General features: G+C 39.8%; 1 long non-coding RNA gene across 1 annotated transcript; it reads left to right on the top strand.

The window, feature by feature from the left end:
* The first annotated feature begins 766 nt into the window (after positions 1 to 766).
* LOC123334296 lies at positions 767 to 7,261 on the top strand. Its single transcript, XR_006552104.1, has 3 exons — positions 767 to 1,114; positions 3,228 to 3,401; positions 7,131 to 7,261. It is a non-coding gene; the product is annotated as an uncharacterized LOC123334296 (long non-coding RNA).
* Positions 7,262 to 14,034: the final 6,773 nt, after the last annotated feature.

Genomic DNA, 14,034 nt, shown 5'->3' with positions numbered 1-14,034 from the left:
CCATAAGTCTCTCACAAATACCTCCTCTCCTAAGCCTCCTCTCCTAAGCCTTTGCTCCTCAACATTTCTGCTGATTGTTTGGCTTCTTACAGGGGAGGATAACGAGAGGAAGAAAAATTAAACAATGGGCTCCCCGATCCCTAAAGGTTTTATTTCTCATTGTAAATTAATAAAAGTGCTGTTCTGATCTCATATATCAATCTTTTGAGAGGTTTGCTAAATTGAACATCCCCAGTCCAATCAACTTCAAATTACTGATGAAACATTTTCTAATCTGCGACATTTAGAGCAGACTCTAAGGAACAGTTAAATTCTCCAAGGCTTCCCCAAGTAATCCCCTCTGCACTGGAAAAGTGTCAAACAAACATTTTCTGTTCCTATCTACACCCTTACTAGTGAGCACAGTGCACTCCAGGTCAGCTACAGGATGTAAACAGAATGGTGGCTACACAGGGATGACATCCAGAAGTTAACTTTCTTTTCTGTCTTCAGTTGAAACAGGCCTCACTTGCCTCACCTCCCTTGATCTCTATAGTAAATACAGCTCCTAGAACATAGTAGGCCTTCAATTTACATATGTTGAAATGATGGCTGCTCTTGTGCATATTTGATGGTCTCTCACAAAGGATAAGAAGGCAACTCAACATTGTGGGAGTATTTTTGTGACTGTATATGGCTGGGATGATTTAGTCTCAGAGTGTAATCCTAAAAACAGCAAAACTTCCCAAAACTTGGGAGACTTTTTGTTTTAACAGATACTTCTCAGGTTCCCAGGGGAAAAAAATAAAGAAATGAGGATCATACAATCATCACCAGCTCAGGGCCTCTCCGGGGTACTTGCTAGTGATTCAGCCCTCCCCTGCCAAGTCCCTTCTGTCTTCCAGCAGGGTCCCAGAGGATTCCCACTGCTCCTTGCTCCAGTCCTCAGCAACCACAGCAGCTCCTACTATCACCGCTCCTCACCAATTCTGACCTCCCTGTGTGGAACAGTGAGGACTAGCTCTGGCTTCAGGTGTGTTTCTATAACTCTCTGAGCTCAGATCCTGCCTGCAGCCATCTTGAACCTGTGAAGAAGTGATCATGGGGCAGCTTGCATCCCTTCATAACTGCTAATGTAAGTCCCAGGGTTAACTGCCACCAGAGAGCTGTGTGGGCCCCAGGTGTTCCTCAGAGTGCAGTGAAGAGCACGGGCAGGTATCTCACTCCCGCTGCTGCTTTGGGGAGAGGCTGCTTAGTGCTGCTGCAGGCTGACACCTCCATTGGTCCCATGGGGTTCAGACAGTGCCAGAAGCCCCACTACAAACTTGAACAGACCAGGAAGAGATAGGCACAGCCTGCTGTCCCAGAAAAAGAGCCAGACTGGGACCTCAGCAAGAAACCTTGGCCCTACCCAGATGCCACATATGTATACCTTCCAAAGGTCTTCCCTCTTGTTCTCTCTCCAAATGCTGCATATGGATAGTTTACTGCTTCTCTCACCATGTCCAGAGGATTTCTGCTTTCCCCCTAGTCAGTTTTCCTGTGTTGGCACAGGGATGAGGAAATATCCAGTCCTGGAAGGCTTATTGCATTTTGTTAAGTAAAAGTGAACTTTGTAGTTGGCAGATTTGTTGATTCCCATATGGGTGCTAAGCAACAGTCTTTAAAAGATAACATGTGGTAAGTCGCTTCAGTCGTGTCCAACTCTTTGCAACCCATGAACTGTAGCCCGCCAGGCTCCTCTGTCCATGGGGATTCTCTAGGCAAGAATACTGGAGTGGGTTGCCATTTCCTTCTCCAAGGGATCTTCCCAACCCAGGGATCGAATCCAGGCAGATTCTTTACCTACTGAAGCTGCGAGGGAAGCCCACTGAAAGAAACATAGGACTGTAATAATAGCATTGGAATTTCCTTTGATACGAAGGATGAGGTTGGATAACGACCTGGACATTCATGTATGCTAAATTGGAGGCTCGCTTTTTGTCAGAAATGGAGAGAAAGACATAATAGATGAGACACATAGGTAGAGAAGTAAAATATAATACCAAGAGTTTTCAACAATTGGCATTTGGATTTTGGATATTAAAATTATATATAAAAGTAGACATAGTTTAAAAGTATATAAAACGTGACTTTTGTAACTGAAAATTTTTGACTAGGTTAAATACCAAGTTGTGTGAATTAAATTGGATAGAGTGGATTAAAAGATCAATCGGGGTCAAGCAAATATTGCATAATCACAGCTTTTCTAGCTACTAAATGATTACTGTACTCATGTTGTAAGATTGTGAGAAATAATAGGAAAAATAGTGAACAATTTAAGAAAAACAATAACTCATATGCAGCAGCTGTGAGGTGCATGTTCAGTCACAAAGAGTCAGAACATTGACTCTTTGTGACCTCATGGACTGTAGTCTGTCAGGCTCCTCTGTCCATGGAATTTTCCAGGCAAGAATACTGGAGTGGGTTGCCATTTCCTACTCCAGGGGCTCTTTTCAACCCAGGGACCAAATCCAGGTCTCCAGCATCTCCTGTACTGGCAGGCAGATTCTTTACCGTTGCACCACCTGGGAAGCCCAATAACTCCTAAAAACATTTCATAATCTGGGAATATACCTAGTCTGTCAAAGAATGCAAAAGAAAATTAAATTTTTTAATATAATTGCATCTGAAAAATTATTGCCTATAAACCCAGAGAAGAAACAACATAAAGTGAGAAAATAGTCAAATCAAATCTAAGCATCCTTGAAGCAACTTGAATATTGATTAATAGTTATTGATCATTTAAAATCTAATGGTATATTTTTTCATATCTGGGAGTTTATATTAGAGATAAATCATATTTTTGGCTAAATTAACAACCAGGTAATGCTTTCCCTAATGAAATATATCAGCTCACATCTTGAGAGTCTTCTGAAAGCTTTCTCAGACTATACAATTTAACATTTCTTCAGACTGTGGTTATACAAAATGAAATAGCTATTTTAAAACCATCTGCTTATTTTTCCTAAGGTAGACTTTCAAAACAGGATAATTTAATGGATTTGAGGTTTGTGGATTTTGAGCCTCAATTGTGTCTTGGCACTGAACATTAAATCAGCTAATTACCAAAATGCCATCTAATTTTACAATTACCTTAAATCTCCAGTGAACATTTAGTGGTCTAGTGGTTTGGGAAATGCAGGTGAGGTGAAGTGAAATTCTATTGAACTTAGCTACAATTAAAACTGACATAATTTTTCTCTTAGTTTTATTTCAGGTATGAAAGTAAAGGCCAGATTAATTTTTTTACTCCATAAGATGGCAATCTTCACTATTGCTATGAGGGAACTATCTGAGGGCATCAACCACCTAAGCAGCCAAGGACCAGAACTGAGGATCTTACTTCCAATTTTGAGTCAATTCTCCCTGACATTTTGATGGTAAGATCAAAGCTAATTTGCATTACTGATAAATCAAAATTATACCACGAGTTCTTTTATACCCTTCAAGGGATTTTTCCACTCAAATAATCCTGAGAGAATAAAGGTTGCTGTCATGTACTCTTTTTAAACAGAATTGTATTCACAGGACTTCCCTGATGGTCTAGTGGTTAAGAATCCGCCTGCCAATGCAGAGGACATAGGTTTGATCCCTGGTCCAGGAAGATTCCACATGCCTCTAGGCAAGTAAGTCCCTGCACCACAACTACTGAGCCCATACTCTACAGCCTGCAAGCCACAACTACTGAGCCCCTGTGCTGCAAATACTGAAGCCTGCACACTCTAGAGCCCGTGCTCTGCAAAGAGAGAAGCCACCGCAATGAGAACCTGAGCACCACAAATAGAAAGTAGCCCCTAATCACCACGACTAGAGAAAGCTCATGCACGCAACAAAGACCTAGCACAGCCACAAATACATAAATAAAAACTGTACCCACAGTAATCAGATTGTACACAATTATTAAATAAATGATATTATTAAATGTATGATATATAATTTTCTGACTTCCGTTGACTCGCTAGCTTTCAAAGCCTCACTCTATCTGAATGATGAAATAAAGGCAACTGCTTGCAGAGAAGGAAGCTGAAACTAATTGGGGAGAAAGAGATGAAAGCAAGATATAGAATGTCTCTTATCCACAGAGATGATATTGTTGGAGAAAAAAATACAAAGAAGTATTTTAAAATAGACATTGAGACCCTCAGCAGAGTACACTCACAAAAGATGTCTTTTACTTCACAGTTATTTTCTCTGAGCACCATATTGAGATCTCCCCCACTTAGTAATAATTAAATATGTTATGAAGAAAACTTCTCTATTAGCTATAAGAATGTAAAGTGTCAAATAGTATGATTATTGCATTGCAGTTAAACTGCATCTGCCTATAAGGAGCCAAATTTCCTCTAAATAAGCATACTTTTACTCTCAGTTTAACATCTAATCAATAGAAATTTGAGACAGATAAATAAAGAAGAATTATAGAGTAGGCTGTATTTGCTCACTTGTGGTTATTATTATTATTAAATAAATATTAATAGTAAAATTAATAAAGCATCAAAGTTATATTAAAACCAATGAGCAATAGCAGCAAATCCCCAAATTTGAAGAACGCAAGTACTTTCTGTCCTTCTCCCAAGTTGGATTCAGTGATGCATCTAATAGACTCTGACTCAAGGGGCAGGGAGAGGCTGAGAATGGAGATTCTGGGAAACAGCAGATAGGGCAAAAGGAAGAAGGAAAATCCAGGAAGAAGAGACTCCCAGGTTCCAACTGGAGACAAATTCCATCTACATGTTCTACAAAGAGCCCCTAGGAGAACAATTAAGACCCTCAGAACCTCAATGTGTCCATGATCTGACCTCAAAATAGAAGAGGTTCTTTCTGGTACCAGGCCAGGACACCTACCCTGCTGAGGTGCATGAGAGCATGTTTAGGGGTCAGTAATGAAGTATTCACTCTAGGAAAGATAATGGGGACAATATCGAAACTACAAATGCAGTACTGTACCAGCAATTAAATAGCAACTTGATAAAACACAACAGAGGGAGCTAAAACTGATGGATGCAATCTAAAAGCTGGCATCTCTCCCAGTTTACTATTTAATTAATTAACACAGGAGAAAAGTTGCATTTTCTTGTCTGGCATTTCAAAACAATAAAGTAAAAAGAAGATGCCATTCAGAATTCTAATGCAACCTTGCTGGAGCACTCACATTCATTAAAGCTATCATTAATTACAGAGTTGGACCAAGGCTTATTCATTAGAATTCACATGCATTATTATATTATTCAAGGTTAAATTAGATTTATATCTTTCTGTACATTAATAAAAAGACATATAATAATACAGAGGAAAACATATACATGTATGTGTTTAAAAGTTGTTTACCTTTTCTATTGTGGTTCCTCTTTTTTTCCATAGGACAGTGGAAAGTCACAGTGTGATACATCTAACAGTAATCTCCCTTTACAATGATGATCTGACCTCAAAAAAGAAATGGTATTATTGATCTGCCATTATATGAATTGAATTTATGGTCATGTTGGTGATTTCACTGAGTTATCTGCTCTCTCCTGCCCTATTTTGGGGGCTGGAAATACAAGCTATAGTCCTGAGATAAACTTTTCTTTTGGTAAAGCTAACAACCACCTCTGAGAGTTGAGTCTATGACTTTACACTCATCAGTAACTCTGGATAAAAATTAAATGAGCTAAGTAATAAAACATGCACACATCACCTCTTCATCTCCTCCCCTCCTGGCACCCAGATGCACACATATACATGCATAAATACACGTACACACTGACAAACCATCAGCCCTGCATTGTGTAGAAGTGCAGTCTCCTTTTCAACAGACAGAATGCTTCTTCATGCAAAGTCCCTAAGTATGCATATGATACATATGCATAAAACATCGCTCCATCTAAAAAAGTTGCCACATCCCAGATGAAACTTTGAGGATCTGATCAGTGAAAAAGCAAGTCTGAAGTTGGAGGTGACAGAACTAAGAAATTTTTAAATTTTATCTTCTTATAGACCTTTTTTACTCTATGTACCAGTAACTTTTAATACTTTCACATACAATATTTTTACTATATTTAAGATGACAGGTATGAAATTGTGTTACTTTAATAACTTAATTTTAAGACGGACTTAACAGGACTTAACCAGGACTTAAACAATGAACTCCTGAAGTGTAAGGTGTCTGGGAACGTTAACCCAGACACCTAGCACAATGACTGCATGTGTGTGCGTGTGTGTTAAGTCGCTTCAGTCATGTCTGACTCTTTGGGATGCTATGGACTGTAGTCTCCTCCTCCTCTGTCCATGGGATTCTCCAGGCAAGAAAATTGGAATGGGTTGCCATTTCCTTCTCTAGGGGATCTTCCTGATCCAGGGATCAAACCTGGGGCTCCTGCCGCATCTCCTGCATTGTAGACAGATTCTTTACCGCTCAGCCACCCGGGAAGTCCCCAAATTGTTTACATTTGGCAGGATACTTGGTAGAGTAAACAAATGTTTGAACAAACTGAGACCCTGCCCCACAGGAGAATAGTGTCATAGGGAAGACAGACATTAAAGTGATTTCAGCAAAAAATTACATGATTACCAGTGTACAAAATATTTGCGAAGGTATAGGACACTGGACATGCTTAATGAGAAGAGTGCAGAATTACCTTGACTGTTGACTCAGCATTTGTTTGGGGCACAAGGAGAGCCTCAAGGGGGCGAAAAAAAGGAGAAAAGAGACAATAGGGCAGCATGTATGAGAGACAGAGGGGGATAATTTCAATCAGAAGAAAATCTAGAAAGAAGTTATTCAGGATATGTACACATTTTGTTGTATGTTATTTCCAAAACAGGTAAATGTTTCACACTTTCGTGTGTGTGTTTGAGTTTGTATTTAGCTCGGGTTGGGGGTGGCAGCCACTGGGATCTTTTGAGTGCTTATAAATGTCTTAACCCAGCTCTGTAAGGGAACCTGAGCTTCTCTGAAAACCAACTTTTAAGCTGAGACTTAAATGATGAAGAAGAATTAGTCAAGTAAGAAGTTTTCTTCTCTTCAGGATATCAGAAGAGACTTGCAAACAGAAGTACATGGAGCATGTGAAACCACCCAAAATTGTCTGAGACCACAGCCCCATTCATGTCTTTCCTCTTCTCCGTAGGAGTCACTTGAAAGGCTGATGCATCCAGGTCCTGTCAGATGTGCACAACAAATGGCCTTGCTGTGAGAGCCACGTCAGAATATTAACCACAGGCAAGTGGGCAAATACGGTAACACAGACACACAGCTCAATTTGGTACAGCTTTATTTATGTAACTGGGGCTTCCCAGGTGGTACAGTGGTAAAGAATATGCCTGCCAATGCAGGAGACATGGGTTTGAAACCTGGGTCAGGAAGATCCCCTGGAGGAGGAAATGGCAACCCACTCCAGTATTCTTGCCTGGAAAATTCCATGGACAGAGAAGCCTGGCGGGGTCACAACAAGTTGTATGCGACTGAGTATGCACACATATTTATTGTAACAAAAAAATTCTGAACACATAATATAACATGTGCCAGGCCCTATATTACTAGAGAATTTCCTACTCTGGGTTCTTACAGGGCCACTGCCTGATCTCAGCTGTCTTCGCTTGAGATCTTCTCACCTGACTCCCAGAGAGGTGTGACGTCTCCTACTGGTTGTATTCTGCCCCAGCTTCCTATGTCCCCTAATCCAAACCAACCCAGCCACTGTCTTCAGTCCACCCCAGAGCCCTTTTTCCCTGAGCACTAAGGCAGTAACAGGCTTTATATGTTATCCAGGATTATGCCCCACTCCACGCTCACCTGCTCTCTGCTATTTCCTTGCTGTTATTTCTGTGAAATCAACCAGACCCTTCCTTGTGTGTGTATGTATGTACTCAGTTATCCAACTCTTTTTGGCCCTATGGACTGTAGCCCGCCAGGCTCCTCTGTCCATGGAATTTTCCAGGCAAGAATACTAGAGTGGGTTGTCATTTCCTTCTCCAGGGGATCGTCACAACCCAGGGATCAAACCTGCTTCTCTTGCATCTCCTGCATTGGCAGGCAGGTTCTTTACCACTAGTGCCACCCGGGAAGCCCAGACCCTTCCTTAATAGTAAGCTATTAATATTACCAAAAACCCTTCAAACAAGCAGCCACTTTCTTTCTGTTTCCCATACAGAAATCTCTTGGAGTAGTATTTCTTAATACTCAACTTTCAACCCATTCTACTTCTTGCAACCTTAACATAGATCTTTGTTTGACTCAGCATGTTCTCTTCCTGATCACATTTTTTCCCCTCCTTTCACATACTACCAAACCTGACTTCAACCTTTACTCACTGGTTTGTTTCCTTACAGTTAATCGCCGACTCACACAAATTAACATCTCTACTCACTGTAAAGTAATGAAAACATACGTAATTGTGGCAGTAAAGGAAATCACAATCTTCAGATTAGATTATTTGGGGCTTATTGTTATCTTAAAACTAATCTTTATGATTTATAATATGAATGACTATCTTATTTTCTTTTATTCCTTCTATTCAGAAACAATTGAACATCTTCAAAATATAGAAGGTATAAGATACAAAGGAGATGAAATAACTAGCCAAAGGGAAACTAAAATTAGACAAAACAAGAAATCCAGGGTAAGAGTAATTCACGAAATGTGTGCTGTAGAGTCTAGGCACTTGCCATAAATAATTCTCTGAAATTTTAAAATAGCAACAAAATGACAGAAGGAAGCTTGTTCAATTACATAATTCAAAATGCTCAGAAGCTTACAAAACAAACTAGTTGCTCAAGAGAAGCAGAGTCATCTGTGGTGAGGAGTTTCTGCAGGCTCTCAATAAAACGGTGTGATGAGTGAGCGGTGTTCCCAGCTGCACCTCCACAGCAAAAGCAGTCATGGGCTTCCTGAGGCTGCTTCTCCTACCTTCTCTGGACTTAGGCTGTTCACAAGATCCTAAACTGCAGTTCAGTAAAAGTCACCATAGCAGGAGCCAAAATAAGACTATGTAAAGACAGATTTCTGATCATTTTTCTTTTATCTGAAGATAAAATAGACATCACCAGAAGAAAGTACATAGTCCTCATGAAATCCTCCATTAACTTTTCTTCTCCCAGCTGAGCATTTCTGACAAATTTGCAAGTCAGAAAGGAATGTTGGCAATTTAGGGTATATTCACTTCCATTAGTACTCAGCAGAACTGGGGATGGGTTTCATGTGGTTTTATAAAAGTTAAGGAAACAGATGGGAACTGAGGAAACATTTGTGGGCTAAGCCAAGAATTTCCTCAGAAAAGAATTTTGGATTTATTTCTAATATAGATAAAAGGGTAAATGCCAAGATTTTGCCATTGAACACAACTGTGATGGTTTAACCTAGAAAAATCAATGAGGTAACTGTTAACAAACATCTCCCTATGCAGTCTTTTTTTCCCCCCGTTTTTTTTTATCGTGGTAAAATACACATTTAAATTTATTATCTTAACCATTTTTAAGTGTACAGTTCAGAATATATTTATGCTTTACATACTTTGACTTTTCAAGAAGGGATCATTTTTATAGACCCTAACTCTCACAATGGCTCTGAGTTTCAGTGGCTTTTGAGTTATTTGTAAGCATAAATAACCAGAAATTAAACTGTGTTCATACAACTTAGTCCTGACATCTGTTTGAGAAATTTTCAGGAAAAGTTTCAAATATGTAATGTACAATTGTTCCTGATGAATTTCTTTACCAGTTGATAAAATACACAAGCCTGGTCACTACTGGAAAAAGCTGCCCTGAAGTCTGGTCTGGAAATTCTAGAATGAGAGTTAACCAGAAGGAAACTGCTTTTTAAGCATAATAATTTATAATATACTAGATTTATAATTTTGGGAAAACATAAAGCTGTCCTTTGAAAAATGAGAGCAGATTTTAGAGCCCAACTGATGGTTTCATCTGTGGGAAAATAATTAAAGCAACAGATTGTCAAGGCTCACTTTCCTCCAATCAGACTGAACCTTGAAAGGTCCTGAGAGGCATGCCACACAGAGTGCCCTGAGTCTAAAGGACGGTAACCGGTACTCCTACTGTATAGCTTATGATATACTGAAGTTATCCAGTATACTTCACTCTTTCACTTTGATATTTCAGAACCAGATGTTTTCTTCCCTAACTACTCAGTTATTGGTATTAATTAATTTGACAAACACCTATTGAGTACCTTTTACACACTATGCATTCCAAAACAAATGAGCCAGGAATCATGACCCTAACAAGCTCACAGTCTGTGCTTCCTACTGATGGTCCAAGATGTTCTGATCAAGAAAAATATCCTTCTTTGTCCTTATTATACCTAAGAATCTCTATTACAGAAAACCAGGAGATTTTTTTACTCCCTGGGAATAAACACATCTCACAGGTATATTTAACACAGAATTATATAAACAAGTTTACTCAAAAAAAGGAACCATACTTACCATTAATTCAGTGACTGAATTCAGTTGTGTGATGCTATTATTCCCTTGGAAGGCCTGTCACCTCACTTGAAATGGCTTAAGTTCAAGTTTCTTTGTCTGACACCAGAGCACAACTTCCTATAATATGGGTCTCTGCCAGTCCAGCATTTGTGAACTTGATGCTTCATTCTAGCAATAATTTCCTATCGATGTTTTTTCTCTCTTCACCCTATCACACATAATGTCTATGAACATAACACTCTGATTCCATTCTGTCATTTCATTGTTCAGAAAATTCCAGTGATTGCCCAATTTCTGGTAAACTGTGACTAGCCAGAAACTCTCCTAAGATTATGCCTTCCCTACTTATCCAACCCCATCTCTTATTCCTCCACAGTAGTTGTACCTCAAACATCTTTAGCTTTCCGTGGTTCTTGCTGCTGGGAAGCCTTTATCACCCACCTTCATCCTCCCATTTCAAGTTCAGTTCAAATTAATCTCTGTTCTTTTGAACTCTCTTCAATTGATATTGCCCACATCAATTTTCTGAAATTAGTGACTATTATTGGTATAGTTCTTTAGAACTTAATCTCATACTGCCTTGGACTGTTATTTAACTGATTCCTCTCTGCAACTTCTCTTTCCAAGGGGATTGTAAACTCTCCCCAGAGAGAAGGGGCTCATTTTAAAAGTCGTATGCACTTGTGTCTCCTCCTAATATTAGGCAATTGTTATGCACATATTTGGTGTCCAATACATTGAGGAAATAGCTATGGAATGAATGAATGACCACTGACTGCAAATACTTTTTTTTCCTTTCCTTTGCAGCTGGTGCTTGCCTTAAGCCCTGTGTATTCCAATCTCAATGTTTTCAAAACTTTCCAACCACAACCAATAGGAAGACATTCTTTTATAATGTGATCTGGTGTGTATGTGTATATACACATACACATAAACACCTGAAACAAAATTTCACAAAACAATACATATTATCTACACTAAGCAATATATTCCAATGTTTTATATCCTATTTTTTAAAGACACTGATCATGACACATTAAACTGATTTCATTGCCAATAAAGAATTATAATTTACAGTATAAAAACTTAATACTTCTTGGATCAATATGAGGTGTATAATATTGCTCTTGAAAAATCCTTAGACCAAAACACTGCCATGAATACTCATTCTGTTACTGACAGTTTGAGCTACAGTTATTATCTTTACACAGTTACCTTGAAATAACATCTTACCGTATTCCACCATAGAATTTAGAATCAGCTTCAACTCCTCCCACTCTGCCTTTTGAAAATTGGGACACAGTTAAATAATAATACACAAAATGTCCTTTAGCTTTCTATTTCTTGTCTTGACAAACTTTAGTGGCATATTAACAAAAATTTCCAGGACTAATTTTAATCAGACCACTTGCAGATGATAAAAGTAGATACATTCATATTTTTGTTTCTTTACAATAAGAGCATGAGTTTTTGTTGCATCTGGGAATTTGAATCCCAGCTCTGCTGACTTAACCTGAGCAAGTTACTTAAACTGAACCTCCATTTCTGCATCCACACAATGGAAATAATAGTATCAACTTCAAAGGATAGATTTTTTGGGGGGCTCCAAAATCACTGCAGATGGTGATTGCAGCCATGAAATTAAAAGACACCTACTCCTTGGAAGGAAAGTTATGACCAACCTAGATTGCATATTGAAAAGCAGAGATATTACTTTGCCAACAAAGGTCCATCTAGTCAAGGCTACAGTTTTTCCAGTGGTCATTATGGATATGAGAGTTGGACTGTGAAGAAAGCTGAGCGCTGAAGAATTGATGTTTTTGAACTGTGGTGTTGGAGAAGACTCTTGAGAGTCCCTTGAAATGCAAGGAGATCCAAGCAGTCCATCCTAAAGGAGATTAGTCCTGGGTGTTCATTGGAAGGACTGATGCTGAAGCTGAAACTCCAATATTTTGGCCACTTCATGTGAAGAGCTGACTCATTGGAAAAGACCCTGATGCTGGGACGGATTGGGGGCAGGAGAAGGGGACTACAGAAGATGAGATGGCTGGATGGCATCACCGACTCAATGGACATGAGTTTGAGTGAACTCCAGGAGTTGATGATGGACAGGGAGGCCTGGAGTGCTGCGATTCATGGGGTCGCAAAGAGTCGGACACGACTGAGCGACTGAACTGAACTGACTGAAAACAGGCCATGCAAGTAAAGAGCTTATTATAGGGCTTGGGACACACAAGTGTTCCATAAATGGTAGTAACGTTTGATCACTGTAACAAACAAGTAAACGTATCGCAAACTTCCTTTTAGGGTCATAAAGAAATATTTAGTCATAAGAACAGAAGTGACATTACGTTTTCTCTTTGTAGTCAGACTATACATATAATGTAAAATTCCACTTCTGGTTTTACAGATCATTAATACCCCTAAGAAAAGGCTCTATTTGTGGTGCTGGATAATCATTATATAATAAGGAATGTCTACTGAAATTAAGGCTTCCTCGGTGGCTCAGCGGTAAAGGACTCGCCTGCAATGTAGGAGACAAGGCCTGAGCTACGGGTTGAATTCCGGGACTGGGAGGATCCCCTGCAGAAGGAAATGGCAACCCACTCCAGTATTCTTGCCTGGTAAACCCCATAGACAGCCCATGGGATCGCAAAAGGGTCGGATACAACTTAGAGGATAAACAACTGAAACTAAAAAAATTTATATATATACGAAAAAACTGCCCAGTTTTGCTAATTTCATTTAAATTTGTTTTTGCTTAATAAAAAAAAAATTCTTTTTAACTCGTTTGTGTTGAAGTGTGCTTTAATTCAGCAAAATACTGTCACGATACGCATACATAACACTCAAGATGTATAGGAGCTTGCTTTGAATAAAGCGAGACCCGGCGCTTCATTTCAGCCTTCCAAGTCAAATTTTTATTCCAGTTGTATTTACAATATATTCCTTCTTACTTCTATTCTTTCATACCCTCATCTTACTTAGGTCTTGCTACTTACGCGGTATTCTTAACCGCATTTCGGCAGTTAACAGTAAACAACTACGTTCCCACAGAAAGTGTTTCCCCCCTAACCTGTTCAATTTAGCACTGCAAAACAGCACATCTTGTCTATTCCTCCGGAAACACTGGTCTACACCCGACCAGGCACAGGGGAGTTGCATCCCCTTTCAAAATTACTTAAGTCATCAACATTCCCCTAGCCCCAGCTCGCTCGTTTGCTAACGAGAGCTGCGATGTGTTGAGACAAACACTTCGGACAATTTAATTGAACCGAAGTGGAGACCTCTGGGGATGAACTTTCAGTCACTACACTCCTGATGATACGTGTGCGTGTTGGGCGGCTGAAGGAGCCAAAGAAAGTAGAGAGCCAGAAGCAGACCTGCAACAGGAGGTAGAAACAGGAGCCTGCCAAGAGCTGCGGCCTTGGTATACCAGACACAGCCGTTTAACTTAATCCAACCAGCTAAATGAAGGGGGGGGTGGGGGGGGGCGGTGGCGCAGACTTGGCGATCGAGAGCCCGGCCCCCTCCACGCGCGCCGCCTTCCCACCCACACTGCTGAGCCCCGGCCCTTGGTCCGCGCAGCCTC

Source organism: Bubalus bubalis, chromosome 1 (assembly GCF_019923935.1).
Source record: "Bubalus bubalis isolate 160015118507 breed Murrah chromosome 1, NDDB_SH_1, whole genome shotgun sequence".
In the NCBI taxonomy this organism is placed as follows: domain Eukaryota; kingdom Metazoa; phylum Chordata; class Mammalia; order Artiodactyla; family Bovidae; genus Bubalus; species Bubalus bubalis.
This window is presented reverse-complemented; position numbering and strand designations above follow the sequence as displayed.